Source organism: Elephantulus edwardii, unplaced genomic scaffold (genome assembly GCF_000299155.1).
Source record: "Elephantulus edwardii isolate Elephantulus edwardi_28Jun2011 unplaced genomic scaffold, EleEdw1.0 scaffold00169, whole genome shotgun sequence".
Lineage (NCBI taxonomy): Eukaryota > Metazoa > Chordata > Mammalia > Macroscelidea > Macroscelididae > Elephantulus > Elephantulus edwardii.
The window spans coordinates 3,680,778-3,694,413 of record NW_006399919.1 but is presented as its reverse complement, the minus strand read 5'-3'; positions in this window follow the sequence as shown (position 1 = coordinate 3,694,413).

Here is a 13,636-nt window from a genome sequence, read left to right as displayed (position 1 = left end):
CAGAGTCAGCCACAGTTTGTTCCATTTAATAACTGGATCTTTTGGGTTAGCAAGTATGTAGAAGAAGCTCTGCTACAATCCTGAAGGCTCTTGGTTCAAGACCACCACCTGCTATACGGGAAACGGATGGGCAATCTCCTCCCGTGCAATTAACTGCTTCTGAAAGACCACCAAAGGGTCAGCTGTGGGTAGGCTCTGACTCGATGGTGCACAACAATATACAACAGTCTTAGGGAACTGTTCCTCTACACACCCAAGTTCCAGTAAGACTCTATTTTCACTTTGTGGTTTTGATGTTTCTTTTTGCTTTGAACCCTGAACTTGCCTCATTAACGTTTGTTTCTAATATGGAAATAACTGACAGAATGTCTCTAAAAGTTGCTCAGTTTTCCACAATTCATCTGTTTCTAGAAATTCCTCTGATAATACCTATCCCTGGGTACTGAGTTTTGAAAGCTGTGAAATCCCTGTGGGCAAACCATTGTGGGAGTTGTTTCAGCAATGAACTTAAGTAGTCCTTTAGGGCTTTACAGAAAGATATTTTTATTTTCTCATAAAAAAGAGGAAAAATAACTAATTTAACTAACAGAGGGAATTCTCTTTAACAGGATGTGCCATCAATATCATTAAAATGCTATTTCTGTGGGTTTCTTCTGTATGATTATTATAAAACTCTGAGCAAAGTAGTTGAGTCATAGAAGTTTTGAGCAGAAATAGATATCTCTAGCAGTATTCACCAATGTTCATAGTAGTGCTATTCACATTTGCAAGAAAATGGAAAGAGCCCAAATGCCCATCAACAAACAAATGATTTGAGAAATTGTGGTACATTCACGTGATAGAATGCTACTGTGGCAGCACTCAGGAGCAACGATTTCACCAAGTATTATATGACATAGGTGAGGATAGAGACCATTATGCTGAGCAAATGAACTCAGTCCCATAAGGACAAATACTGCATAAGACCATTATTGTAAAAGTGCAAAGAGATTGAGAGGTTGTAGGTGGGGAGGTCATTCATTCCTTGTGGTAAGGTGAATCATTTCAATCCTCTTTGGAAAAGTAGTCTGATACACCTGTAAAACTTGAAAGTATATTAATCTTTTGACATGATAGTTCTACTCTTGAAAATATATTCCATAAAACAAAATTATTGGTGCTGGTTTGTACATTTGCGTGCACAAACACATATTTAAAGGTGTGTATTGTATGATTATGCCTTAATCTCGAAATTATCAAGAATTAAAATAAAACAATTAAAAAAATCAATTATGGAAAAAATGCTTTACTCAATGCAAAAGTATAAAATACAACAAACCTTGTTGTGGAAGATAAATATCTAAGAAAAGACTTTTTATGAATGATAAGTGAGAGCTTTCATAAAATGCAAACAATAAATGTACTCCTAATATTGATTTTCTTTTAATGATATGAATACTTTCAATGTAATATTTAGACTCATAGTATTTTTCATCTAGATATTCACATGCTGGAAGACAGCACAATTTGTCTTCTACTACCTCTGTTATGTGCCCAAGTCGCATGGCCAGAGCTGGTACCAGTCAGTCTGGTGGAAGTCAAAGTTCTAGAGGAGACACAGCTGTCATGGGAGTAGTCAGGCCAGGCAGAGGGGACAAAGGAGAAACTCCCCTTCCAATTTCCTCTTAGTACCTTCAATTGGCTGAAAGCATCCAGAAAGGTAGTATATAGGAATTATTCCTCAAATACAGAGCAGATCAGGATACGAGGGAAGTAAGCATCCAACAGATTATGGGCTCTGAATTCCACACCTTCCCCTTGAGTAAGATGGTGAATTTGCCGTTTTCATCATGCCTTCTTCCCACTAATGTGAAGACTTTTTCCAGGTAATCATCAGATTAATATTTACTCAGTTTTAAAAGATCATCTTTCATCTCTAGATTTGGGGGTGGGAGTAGAATTTTGTTTGCAATTATGTGGTATGCATCAGAAAGCATGATGATGAGTAGGGATAATAGGAGAAATGATGCCTTTGAGCTCTGGTGCTGAAGAATAGTACTGAATATACCACAGACTGCTAGAAGAACAAACAGGTTTGTCCTGGATAAGGTGAAACCAGGATGTTCCTTGGAGGCAAGGATTCTGAAGCTTTGTCTGACATACTTTGGATAGGTTGCAAGGAGGGACCAGTTCTTAGAAAAGGACGTCATGTTTGGGAGGGTGGAAAGACAATACAAGAGCGAAGACTCTGGATGAAATGGATTAACTCAGTGACTGGGGTAATGGGGGTAGGTGTGTTAGAGAGGATAAGGTTAGCTCAAGATAGAGCAGTGTTTTGAGCTGTTGTACATACAGTTACTATGAGTCACAAGTGATTTGACAGCACATGACAATAACAAGAACAGTTAACCTAAGAACAATGATAAATCCAATTTTAACTCCTTTAACTTTACTACCTAGCATCATTTTCAATACTATATATATGCCATTCTTTTTTTTAGACTTTAATAAAAGTTTATAAAGAACTTGGATTTCTATTCATTCATTGTTGCATATTTTCCTCCCTGTACCCCCTCCACCTCATTCACTTTTTTCTTTGGAAAAAAAGTTCTTTAATTGTTATTGAGCACCCTCCCCCATCACTTTACTATGCAACTCTTATTCTGGACTCTTGTCATGCAATAATACCTGATCATATATTCCTTTTATACAGTTCTCTCCCTCATCTGTTTCAATGCATGTACCTTATTTATCCCCTCTTTTCTATTTCCTCCCAAATCCAATATCAGTCCTGTTATATCACAGCGGCATTATGCAGTATTTGTCTTTTTCTGATTGAGATATTGCACTCAGCATAATGTCCTCCATGGTCTCCCATTTTGTATACTATTTCATGAGTTCTTTGTTTTTCAGTGCTGCATAATATTCCATTGTGTGAATATACCAAAGCTTCTCTAGCTTTCATTAGTTGATAGGCACTTGGGTGGTTTCCAACACTTTGCTAATGTGAACAAAGCCACAATAAACATGGATATATCTGCTTGGGTGGCGGTTCTTGTTTATTTAGGGTATATTCCCAGTAGTAGAATTGCTGGGTCAAGTGGTCTTTCTATTTCCAACTTTTTGAGAAAGCACCATACTGCCTTCTATACTGCACCATTTTACACTCCCACCAACAGTAAATAAGGGTTCCAATTTGCTCTGTTAAATTTTGCTCTTCGTACTGGAGTAAGATGATATAATTGTTTTGATTTGCATCTCTTTTAGAGCTAAGGATTTTGAACATTTCTTCATGTGCTTGTTAGCCATCTGAAAGTCTTCTTTGGTGAAGTGTCCGTTCATATCCTGTGCCCATTTTGCAATTGGGTTGTTTACCTTTATCTTGTTGTGGCATTTCAGTATTCTATAAATTCTAGATATAAGTCCCTTATCAGACATGTCATTACCAAATATTGTTTCGCAGTCTGTGGCTTCCCTTTCTAGTCTGTTGGAGAAGTTTTTGGATGTGTGTAGGGATTTGATTCTTAGAAGGTCCCATTCATTTATTTTATCCTATCCTGGTTGTAGGTTTTCCAGAATGCTTATAAGACTGTTCAAGTTGTGGATTAGTGCTTTTAGGGTTCTTCCAAGCTTTTCTCTAATGAAGTTAATAGTCCTTGGTTTTAGTCCTAGGTACTTGTTCCACTTTGAGTTGGGTTTGGAGTGAGGTGTGGGTCTTGTTTGAGTTCTTTTGCAGATGGTTTTCCAATTTTGCCAACATAATTTGTTAAAAAGGCTGTTGTTTCTTCACTTAACTGATTTCATCTCCTTGCCAAAATCAATTGACTCTAGATAGATGGGCATATTTTGGGGTTCTCAATTCTATTCCATTGATCTATGTGTCTGTAATTGTACCAGTACTATGCTGTGCTGACCACAATGGAAATGTAGTAGGATTTGAAATTAGGTAGTGAGATGCCTGCTACCTTTTTTTAAGGAATGCTTTGCTTATTCATGATCTCTTCCAATTCTAAATGACAATTGGACATTGCTTTATCCATCTCGTTGAAGAATGGAATTGGTATTTGTATTGAGATTGCACTGAAGTGTAGATTGCCTTTGGTAGGATTGTCATTTTCACAATAGTTAGTCTTCCTATCCAAAAACAAGGGATATTCTTCTCCAGGTCTCTTTTTGTTTCTTGCAGTAATGCTTTGTAATTTTCTTTTAATATGTCTTTTGTGTTTCTAGTTAGACTTACTCCCAAGTATTTAATCTTGTGATTAGCTATTGTGACGGGTATTGTTTTTCTTAGTTATATTTCTAACTCTCTTTGTCACTGTAGAGAAATCTAATTGATTTTTCTATGTTGATCTTATATGTTGCCACTTTGCTGAATTGGTCAACTATGTCCAGTAGTTTTCTTGCTGGTTTGTTAAGGCTTCCTAAGTATACTATCGTATCATCTGCATAGAGAGATAGTTTTACCTCCTCTGTGCCAGTTTGGATACCTCTTATTTCCTTCTCTTGTGTTATTGCTACTGCTAAGAATTTGAATACAGTATTGAATAGGAGAGGTGATAGTGGGCATCCTTGCCTAGTTCCTATTATCAAGAAAAATGTCTTTAACTTCTCTCAGTTGAGAACAATGTTGGCTCTCAGGTTTGTGGATATATATTTTACTATGTTGAGGAAATCTCCATCTATTCGTTTGTTGTGTGTTTTAATCAGGGAAGGGTGTTATATTTTGTCAAAGGCCTTTTCTGCATCAATTGTCAGGATCATGTGCTTCTTGTTCTTTGTCTTTTTAATGTCTATGCCATTCTTGATCATTTGTGATATATTTTCTATTTTGTTCTTTTCTTCTCACTCCAAACGATCTCTTAGGAAGTGGCATGTTTAATAAATCATTGCTTCTTTCTTTTTCTAGGTTTTTGTATTTTTTATTACAGAAGGGAGAATTGTGAGTAATTTCTTAATTTAATGAATTTCCCAAGACAAAAAGAATCCTCAAAATTACTCTGTAATGAGTATATTTTATTTGAGAACAGTGACAGATCATTGAAAAATAAGCATATAATGTAAAGCAATGATCAGGTATAGAAAACAGGAGTGGAAATAAGGAGCATGTGAGTGTGGAGAGGAGAGGAAGCTATTTTAGGTGGGACAGTCTGGCCTAATGGTAAGAGTTTGCCCTGTCAACTCTAAAACACATGGTTCAAATCCACCAGCTGCTCTGAGGGAGAGAGATGGATGATCTTCTGTGCGATTTCCTGTCTCTGAAAAGCCACTGGAGGGTCAGCTATAAGTAGACTCCTACTCAATGGCACAGAAAAACAACAATTTGGGTGCCTTTCTGAGAAGGTCTGGGGAAAGGAAGTACTGAGGGAGTAACAATGCCTGTGTCTTTGAGGAACAGACTCAAGGCAAAAGTCACCACCACATTTTCATAAGTAAAGAAGAAGAAAGCACCAAAGATAAGAATCATGGACAATACTCAGACCTTGGTAAGGAACTGAGATTTTATTCTAAGTAAAATAATGGGAATTAATTTCAAGGATTTTCCTAGAGTAAGAGATTATTTTTTATGTGTCTTTCAAAGATTTTTCTTGCTATGGAGTAGTGAATAACATGTAGGGAGGCAGAGAATTGAAAGAGAGGTTAACTAACACAGAAAGAGAGAGATGGAGCTGTCACTTTGATTAGGGAGTAGTATGAAACATAATTAATCATTGTCAGATAATAAAACACTTCATATGGAGAAGCTGTATTCACTCTAGTTTTATCATAAAGTCTATTTTGAATAATGACAAGAATGAAACTAAAAGGACAAAGAAAATAAATTATTGTCTCCTAAATGGAAAACAAAAACCCAAAACACCATTTAGCAAGTACTAAAAATAGTGATGTACAAATCTTCATAAAGAGGCAGTAGAGGAATTCCTGTAAATTGGCAAAACCAAAATACGCAATTGAATCAAAAAAAGAGGAAGAGAACTAATAAGAAGTCTGTGTGGCTAATAAACACAAACATATTGCTCAGCCTTATCGTTTAATTGAGGAAATGAATGTTAAAAGCGTAGGAGATAGTATGCTACCTAATAACAAAAATTCAAAGATATTTGTATGTACGTATGTATATTCTTCAATCTCAGACTCAGTCATTGCTGTATAGTTGGAACTGACTAACAGCTGACCTTCCAGGATTTCAAGGACTTGGAAATTACATGAGGGGAGATTGCTCAACTTTCTCTCATGGATTCTAAAAGCCTGCCTTTGGATTAGTAGCATATATTCTTAACCACTAGGCCATTAATGCTCCGTATATTCACACGGCATATTCTTTTTCTAGGGTTGTCAGAATGAAACATGGCAAACTGAGTGGGCTATAGGAAAAACATAGAGGTTTATAAGAAAATAAATTGTCCACTTGCTGGGCATGTTATACGTTTTCTGAAGTCTCCAGAGAAGGAGCCTTCCTTTCTCACTACTTCCGGTGCCTCATACATTCCTTGTTTGTTGTTGCAATATCACAGGAGTGCCCTTTCTCAGGCTGTCTTCTGAACCTTCTCTTCTTTTATAACGACATCATTTGGACTGGATTAGAATACGTCCTGTTCCAGCATGACCACATGCTAACTGATAACATCTTTAATACTCTGAATTCCAACCCAAAGAAATATGAGAAGTAGAATTAGAGCCGAACTGCACCAGGAGGTTTCCAAGGTTGGGAAAGGTTAGAAAGAAGGCTGCCTCGTCTTATTCCCTTGAAGCAGCTGGCAGATTCAAACCACAGAGCTTTCCATTAGCAGCTAAGCATTTAATTAATGTGCCACTAAGGCTTCTGTCATAGTTATCAAACTAAATAATCAAATCCTCTGCCATCAGGTTGGTTTTTGACTCATAATGTCTCTAAATGACAGAGCAGAACTTCCTCACACAGCTTTCCCAAGACTCTTATGTTGTTGTGGATGCAAATTGTCTCCCCTTTCTCTTGTGGGTTGATTGCAGAATTCAAGTTTAGAATTTTTTTGTCAATCAGCTGAGAGTCTTAATCTGTGTTTCACCAAAGTTACCAGAGCTCGTTGTTGAGTTTCATTGAGTCAGAACCAACCACTAGCTGACCCTCCAGAGGGTTTTCACAAGCAGTTCATCACACCAGAGGAGATAGCCCATCCTTCCAGCACAGAGTAGCTGGTAGATTTGAATCACACGCCTTTGGGATTGCTACATAATTACTAATAGGCTACATAATTGCTACATAATTACTAGGCTCCAAAGAATGAGGCAATGATCATAGAAAATTAAAGGAAGGGGTTATTAATGAGAAAGCAGAGTGTAAGCAATTTCAAGAAGGAACACTGAGCCAAATCACAAAAAAATCATTGCTGCCCAGCTAATCCTGACTCACTACAAATGTCTCTCAAGTTTCTGAGGCTATAAATGATTATGGTAAAAGACTGTCTTATCTTTCTACTTCAGAGAAGCTGGTGGATTTGAATCGGTGATCTTTGAATTAGCAACTCAATAAATAATGTACCACCAGGACTCTCAAAGAGATGTTAGTACTTCATTTTAAAAAACTGAGTAAGATGTGTATTCCTTTATATTGTAATATTGTTCTTCATATCTAAGCATATCTTACCATTTTTGTTTTTATTTGCTCAATATTTGATAATAAAAACGGTAAATAGAAGTTGTGTTGCAATCCCAAAGGCATTTGGTTCAAATTCACCATCCAATTGCCAGGTGAAGGATGGGATGATTTCCTCCAACCGATTAACTGCTTCTGAAAACTTGCTGGAGGGTCAGTTATGGGTCTGTTATTTCTCAATGGTACACAATAACAATCTAATAATAATTGTTTCTTGTTGTTGTCATGTGCCGTCAAGTCGCCTGCGACTCATGGCGACCCTATGTACAACAGCCCTAAACTCTGCTCTGTCCTGTGCCAATCGCACTGTCTCCGACACTCCCATCCCTATTATCCCAGTCACTGAATCAATCCACCTCATAGAGGACCTTCCTCTCCTGCGCCGTCCCTCCACCCTCCCAAGCATGTTGTCCTTCTCCAAGGACCAGTCTCTCCTCACAACATGTCCAAAGTATGTTAGATGGAGCCTCAGAATCCTTGTCTCCAAGGAGCCACCCGGTTTAACCCTTTCCAGGACAAATCTGTTTGTTTTCCTAGCAGTCCATGGTATTCTCAATACTCTTCTCCAGCACCACAGCTCAAAGGCATCAATTCTGCTTCTATCCTCCTTGGTCATTGTCCAACTCTCTGATGCATAACAGGTGATTGCGAAGACCATGGCCTGTAGCAGACGCACCTTAGTCTCGAAAGAGACACCATTGCTCTTCAGCACTTTGGAGAGGTCCCTAACAGCATACTTTCCCATGGCAATGCGCCTTTTAATTTCCTGGCTGCTGGTGCCAAGACTGTTGACTGTGGAGCCAAGCAGATAAAGTTGTTAACAATTTCAATCTCTTCACCATCCATCCTGATGCTGCCAATTGGTCCAGTGGTGAGAATCTTTGTCTTCTTGACATTGAGCCTCAATCCATATTGGAGGCTGCAGTCCTTGACACTCTGCAGCAGGTGCTTCAGGTCCTCCTCAGTTTGAGCAAGCAGGGTTGTGTCATCCGCATAACGCAGGTTGTTGATAAATCGTCCACCAATCCTGACCCCACATTTCTCCTCATAGGCCCAGCCTCTCGGATAATCTGTTCTGCATATAGGTTGAAAAGGTATGGAGATAGGATGCATCCCTGGCATACGCCCTTCCCAATTTTGAACCATGCAGTGTTCCCTTGCTCTTTTCTGACGATTGCCTCCTGGTCCAAGTATAAGTTTCGCATTAGCACGATCAAGTGTTCTGGGATTCCCATTCTTCTCAGAGTCAGCCATAGTTTGTTATGATCTGCACAGTCAAATGTCTTTGCATTTTTTTTTAATTTTTAAAAATTATAATTGAATTAATAATTACAATTTTAAAAAGTAAAGCAAATAAACACAAGAACACATGTAGAAAAAGGACTGAACCACTTTTTATGAAGACTTGCATTGCCAGAGACCATAGAAAAATGTTTAGGAATAAAGTAATATTTGTTTCACTTCTTCTTTCCCCCTCACTTGCCTTTTTCCTCAAGGAAACATAGACTCAGTTGTAAAAACAAATACATATGTTAATCCTGAAAGCCAATCTGAAATTTAAAAAAAATAGCACATAGAAAAATACATAAAGTATAAGTGGGGAGAGAAAGCCTGGAGTAGAGGGGTTTTAAATCTTAAAAATTTAAAAAAGTTCAAGGACCCAGAGTCAATTAAAGATGGTAATTTCCGGGATGTGACTGAAAGCATGTTTCCGAGTTTTAATGAGGCAAGGAAGAGATGCAATCTTTCTGAGAAGGACAAGCAACAAAGGATATTTTGTGAACAACATGCTCTGTACTTGGACAGCCCTTCAGAAATATTGACTCCTTGCCATAGAACTAGAATAACTGTTTATACAGGAAATAGAATTAAGATCCTTGCTAGTCCTGCACATGACACACATAAACTCATTTTAATTCGAGATGACTAATTATCACAATAAAGTATTATTTTGTATTTAAGCTGAGCCAATTTCTTTCCTAATTGCGTTTAGGTACATGAAGATGGCACGTTTCAATTACAAAGGGAGAGTTTAACCATTTCTCTGTCAGCTGAACGTATGCTTTCAGTTTGCATAGATTTATATTTTGGCATCTAAACAAACGAAAACAGATATGTATGTGCTAAATTGAAACACACTGGTTCTATGTCTAATATTTCAGAGAATAATTCTGAAATGTGGGCTATTGTGTTAACTACATAATATACTGATTGCCATGGAATAAGATAGTTATCTTCCCAACAGGATGCCAGCTAGGGACAATAGAAACTTTACATTGCTTTGAATTATGTGTTGAAGTTTTTTAAAAAGGGTAGGTATAACCCAAAGGAATAAAAAAGTGTTACAAATAAGCATATAAATAATAATGTTTCAATATCAACACTGCTGGAGCAGAATAGATGCTCCTGGTATCATTTATGCCTACTTTCACACCTGAAAGCCAAGCATTTTCTTTTAAATGTTTTGTATTTTTAAGTAAATTCACTAAAACAACTGAAACACAAAGAGAGATTAAGGATCTGGATTAACTTGAAAGTCTAACAAGCAGTTATTGGAGGGCAGCCAATGACTTCTAGGCAAATTCTAGAAAGGGTATTGAACTTTTATTCTTGAGGGAAAAAAATCTTTTATCAAATGATTTTCTTGATGCTTTATTTTAATGTGAAGCAGTTTCTCAAATCAAATGTGGATAGCACTCATATCTGACTGTATTTCCCTACCAAATTAGGACATAATAAAAATAAACCTTTTGTTGTATACTGTCAAGTCAGGACTTATTCATAGCTGACCATCCAGCAGGTTTTCAGAGGTAATAAATCAAACTGAAACAGCTCCAAGACCACACAGAAACATCTTGTGTTGTTCTTGGGTGTCATCAAGTCAAGTATGACCCACAGCAACCCTATGAACAACAGATCTGAACTCTGTCCTTTCCTGTGTCATCTTCACACTTCCTGACACACTAGAGCTCATTGTGGCAGTCACTGCATCAACCACCTGGTTGAGAGTCTTCCTTTCCTCCACCAACTCCTGCCTTTCCAAGCACAGAACCATATCAAGGAAGTAAAAAGGTTATAGTCAAGGTTAGTAGCAGTATACGGTCAAGATAGCTTCTGAACTGTGCTTTTAGTCACCTCAACCTTGAGCCTTGTGGCCCTCAACCAATGTTACAAAGTTCTTGGTCCTGCCGATATTGGCTCCCCCTCTCCTACCTGCAGTGGCTAACAAACTTGGGTAAAGGCTCTTGGCTTAGCTTTTGTTCTCTCAGTGGAGGGTAGCCGTCAGCTCCGTCTCTTGTCAGATTTCTGAGGTCTTCTGCTTTAGGTACGGCTGCTGCTGCTGTCGATGAAGCTGGAGCTATAATTTCTAGGCCTAAAGTAAGTGTTACATTTTATTGCTTCTCCTTCTGCACTGGTGGTTGGGAAAGAATTCTTATGGTGCTGGATAGCTCAGTTTAATTGTGAGACTAGCCAATCCTTTTGTGGATAGGCTAACATGCCCTATTTGTTTTTTTCCTACCTATCCAAACAAGTTTATCCTGGAGAGGGTGAGACCAGGATGCTTCTTGGAGGCAAGGATTCTGAAGCTTTGTCTGACGTATTTTGGACATGTTTCAAGGTGGGACCAGACCTTGCAGAGGGACATCATGCTTGGGAGGGTTGAGGAACAGTGAAAGAAAGGAAGACCCTAAATGAGATGGATTGATTCAGTGACTGAGGTAATGGGGGTAGATGTGTCAAAGACAATAATATTGACACAGGATAACCCAGGGTTTAAGATTATACATAGGGTCGCCAGGGGGTTTCAGGTGACTTGACAGCATATAACAACAGCAATCCATCCACATGGTCAAGTTAAGCAATGGTTAGGAAAGTTATATTGAAAGAGAAATTCTTAAATTACCACAGACCACCCTCTGACCATTAACTTTCATATACGAGAAATTAACTTTTTCTTTATAATACACAATAGTTATATTTGTGAAAGTGTGTAAGTCAGCAACTTCATGCCTCATGTTTTAATCTCCCCCGATTTAGATAGCCAATTTCTGATTTGCCTGTTCCTATCAAACCAGCACTCCAAAGAAACAAGCATGTTCGTTTCTCTAAAGAATCACTTGGTTCTGTTAGAACATTCAGCATCTGCAGCCATAAAAAAAATTGAGACAAATGCAAACTATCAGATTGCATCAACACTAGCTGACAGCATGGAACATCTTGGGTTCTGGTCAACTCATCTCAAGCCCCCCATGGCTAGGTCCAAATGGGCATCAGCTGCAAACGCAAGCGTCTACCACACTTCTTCCCATGTTCCAGACTGACTAGTCTCTTCACTAAATCTAAGCCTCCACATACAGTCAAGTCAACAAGACAGTGGTCCTATTACTCCTTGTTTCTCAAAGCTAGCAATTCTTTTGCACATATGCATGTTTCTGTGTATGTTAGGTCAACAATTCTGATGGAACACATCCATACTCAGCCTGTCTCTTCATTGCTGCATGCCTCTTTATTCCACTACAGTGGATCAGGTAGTAACCATGAGTGAGCATACTCAACAGCTCCCTTTCATTGCAAGTCATGGAAAGGGACTCTGGTGGCTACTAACTACATTGCTGCCAAACTGCTTGTTCCGGTTTTAAAAGATGAAAGTCTCCTTTTATTTTTCTTCCAAATGTGCAATTCTGCAATCAAAAGTTCAAGGAAGGTCTATTAATCTGTTTAAATGCAAATTTTCTCAGAATACTGAGTGAGACTTAATTCACTACTCCCCAACAACAGGCTTAGTCTCATGCCATCTAGTTCTACTGCTTTCAACAAGTGTTTCTCCAGGGCAGATCTTCCCCCTTTGCTACATCTGATAAGCATTAGTCTCAGGGCTGGTTCATGACACTTTCATGATTTACAATATTTTGTGAAGCTGATACAGACCATGGTCTTTGCAATCACTTGCTATGCATCAGAGAGTTGGACAGTGAATAGGGATGATAGAATTGATGCCTTTGAGCTCTGGTGTTGGAGAAGAGTGTTGAATATACCATGGACTGCTAAGAGAACAAACAGGTTCAACCTAGACAGGCTTAAACCAGGCTGCTTCTTGGAGGCAAGGATCCTGAAGCTTCATCTCACATACTTTGGACATGCTGCAAGGAGGGGCCAGTTTTTGGAGAGCAACGTCATGCTTGGAAGGTTGAGGGACAGGGCAGGAAAGGAAGATCCTTGATGAGATGGATTGATTCAGTAACTCGAGTAACGGGGGTGTGTGTCAGAGACAATAAGATTAGCATAGAATAGAGTAGGGTTTAGGGCTGTGTACATAGGGTCACTATGAGTCACAGGCGACTCACGGCATATAACAACAACAATAACAAAGAACAAGTGAAGCTGTGCTGTAATCCGGAAGGATGTGGTTCAAGGCCACCGTCTACTCCACAGGAGAAGGATAGGCCATCTCCTCCTGTGCAATTAACTGCCTCTGAAAACCCACTGGAGAGTCAGCTATGACTTGGTTCCAACTCTATGATACACAATGACAACACATCAGTAATCATTTATATCATACATCTTAACAGTAAATGAACAGGAACTTTTAATTATTTATACAATGTATATTAGGATTACTATATTAATAATAACAAGAGAAAGACAACTGAGCAATATTCACAAAGTTAAATCAACACAAACCTTGGCACATAAACATTTCAAAGAATTAACACTTTCAGCTTTATTCCTCACCTCCAGGGCAACTTTCCCTTCCATTTTAGTAGAAGCAAAAGTAACCATTTTTAGCTCTATTTTCCAAGTCCCTCACTTCTTCTTGTTGTTGTTGTTATGTGCCGTCGAGTCGTTTGCGACTCATAGTGACCCTATGTACAACAGCCCTAAACCCTGCTCTACCCTGTGCCAATCGCACTGCCTCTGACACCCACATCCCAATTACCCCAGTCACTGAATCAATCCATCTCATAGAGGGTCTTCCCCTCCTGCGCTGTCCCTCTACTCTACCCAGCATGATGTCCCTCTCCA